This window comes from Monodon monoceros, unplaced genomic scaffold (genome assembly GCF_005190385.1).
Source record: "Monodon monoceros isolate NGI ecotype Baffin Bay Population unplaced genomic scaffold, NGI_Narwhal_1 Super_Scaffold_17, whole genome shotgun sequence".
Lineage (NCBI taxonomy): Eukaryota > Metazoa > Chordata > Mammalia > Artiodactyla > Monodontidae > Monodon > Monodon monoceros.
This window is the reverse complement of record NW_021703773.1, coordinates 18,350,167-18,353,137: the sequence shown is the minus strand read 5'-3', so window position 1 is coordinate 18,353,137 and position 2,971 is coordinate 18,350,167.

Here is a 2,971-nt window from a genome sequence, read left to right as displayed (position 1 = left end):
AGAGCATAGTGATAGATTTCCACATACTATCCCCATTACAGGTAGAAAGCAGAAGATTACAAGAGAAAACACGGCAATCCACTTCATCGTCACACAGAAACACAGGGAACATTGGCAAATTCCTTCCCTCTATCACAGCTCCCCGACATAGGCAGATACACACACACACACGCACACGCACACACACACACACACACATTCAACTGCTCTCAGCTACATTGTATAACTGCTCTTCAGAAATGGGAGATTCTATTACATACTCCATTCAATACCACTGTATCACTGATAACAAGGTTGTGGCATGGTGTCCCTATAACCAATTTCATGACACATCCCTCAGGCATACACTCAGTCCTGATTTGATTCTTATGGTCCCAATTTTTTTACATTCTAATTCTGAACTGTTACATTCCCATTAGTGTTGGACCTTAAGGTTTTTTTCATTCTTTTTTTCATAACACACCAAATGCACTGAATCTCAGAATTTTCCAGACAAACAGCATAAAGACAAGCAAATAATTTCAACATGGAGTGAATTTATAGGAGTTTACAGCCAAACCCCTGAGTATTTCTAAAATACCAATAAAGAATGCAGTCAAAATCTTATCTGCACTCAGTAATATAGTTTGTATTCTTAGAATATAGCAAATTTATTAATTATATAACATTTTTCACTACAACTGCTAATAATAAAAGATTCTAGAGAGAAAAAATGAAATTTTTATCCTTAAGAGCAGATTTGGGGGTTTAATTATCTAGATGATGTCCTCAAATATGTACCTCATTCTGATACAGTCACTTGAATTTATGGATAATTTTCAGCGTAAAGCAGAAAATTAGTCATTTGTCTTTTGTAAAAGTAGATAGATGCCATATTGGCCATAGCTCAGATAAAATTTGGAGTGAAAGGCATTCTAAATCCAGTTTAACTCCATCAAAAATTACCCTCCTATCATACTAGTGCCCAGAGGTCTTTTAAAGGTATTAACCTTTCCCCACTAAAAGAAACCAGGGCTCCTTAAAGAAATGGTTGATTTCAAGGCTAGGGGAGGGTGGATACAAGATGAATCTGGAATATCTTGTTATGCCAGAAAGTAAGAAAATGCTTTTTTAAAGTGGGGGTATCACAGGGACACTGGAGACTTCTGGACGACCCTCCCATAATCCTAATCTGGGATAATTTAAATACTAAAATAATTAAGGACAGTAATGAATTATAGACCATTGAAAACACAGAGTTAATGAGCACAAACAAATAATAAATAGATTATAAAAATCAGTGGGGAGGAAAAAGGACTCTTGCTTATAGAATGCTGAGTGTTGACGGATAAATGTGGAGGAAGTGGTGAATGTAGGAAATCATCATTTTGCAGCCATCATACTAAACTTTGGATTAGGCATGAGTCACCAATAGATGCCAAATCTCAAGGGGAATTTTCATGAGAAGAAGAATGTTTGCATGGTCTCCCCAGATAGCTTATTAGTTGCAAATGTAGTGGGGGGAACATTATAGGGATAAATTGGAGAACACCTTAACCAAGTAATCAAAATTAATACCAACATTGAGGGGCAAGTGTACATTGTGTGCCTCTGGAGAAGGACACACATCACTTCTGGCCTGGAATGCATACATGAATGGAAACTTGAGGAGCCACTGGACACACCCCAAATGAGAAACATTCTCTTTTTTTAAAAGGGACTGTATTCTTCAAAATGTCAATGTCATAAAAGGCAAAAATAGGCTGTGGAAATGTTCCAGATTAAAGAAGACTAGAGACATGACAATGAGTTCCTAAATTGGATCATGTACTTCAGGGGAAAGGGGGGATAGGAAGGATATTATTGGGTCAATTGACAAAATTAGAATATGGATGGTAGATGATAAAATTATTGTAGCAATATTAAATATAGTAAAGTCTAGCTACTGTATTTAAGAGAATATCCTTATTCTTTGGAAATATACACTGAAGATTTTAGGGCCATGATGAATGCAATTTACTCTCAAATTGCATTCATGCATTTATATTTATATATAAAGGCATGAGCCTTGATGGTATAAGACAAAAAAAGAGAAAAAAATGATTTAAAATACACACACACACACACACACACACACACACACACACACTGAAGAAAGGGTGGAGGATAAGAAAACAAGTGAGAAAGCAACAGAACAAAATGTTAACAAGAGGTTAATCTGGATAACCTATGTACCTATGTCCTATGTACTATTCTTATAATGTTTCTAAAGCTTGAAACTATTGCTATTTTCAAATAAATAGTTTTAAAATCTTCTCTCCTTCCTTTATATATATTGTACACTTTTTTTGCTGTCTTTATCATGACCTACACTTTCCGAAAAAATATCAGACTGTTCCATGGATAAATAAGATAGACTTCACAATGCTTTTAAATAATCTTTAACAAGAAATTTTTAAAAATTAAAGTTAAGGGGGAAATTACATTTTTGAAAAACAAACCACAAATTTATATATAAAGCATGAGCCTTGATTTGGTCCAGGAAAAGAAAAAAGCTAAAACATAATGTCAAAAAAGCTAAAATACAACATAAACGTAAAATGTAAAACATACAAAGAGTTAATGGGTAAATAGCTCTTGGATAAAGCTTGTGTTTCTCTGCCACATGGATTAGAACATGAAAGCACTATATTCCTGCTTAAATGATCAAGTTTCCTTTAGAGGTCTGTGACAAAATCTTTTGAGACTTTTTGAAATAAGTCAGCGTTCACTCATTGTCACTTTCACAACCAAAATCATTCTACGAGAACGGGGCAAGTGACTCTCCCTAACCTATAACCTCACCCTTGAGAGCCTTCCCGGCATCCTATCTCCCATTGACTAGCATCAGCTCAGCACACTCCAACTATCCATTTAAAATGCAAAAATCAGGCTTCCCTGGTGGCGCAGTGGTTGAGAGTCCGCCTGCCTATGCAGGGGACACGGGTTTGTG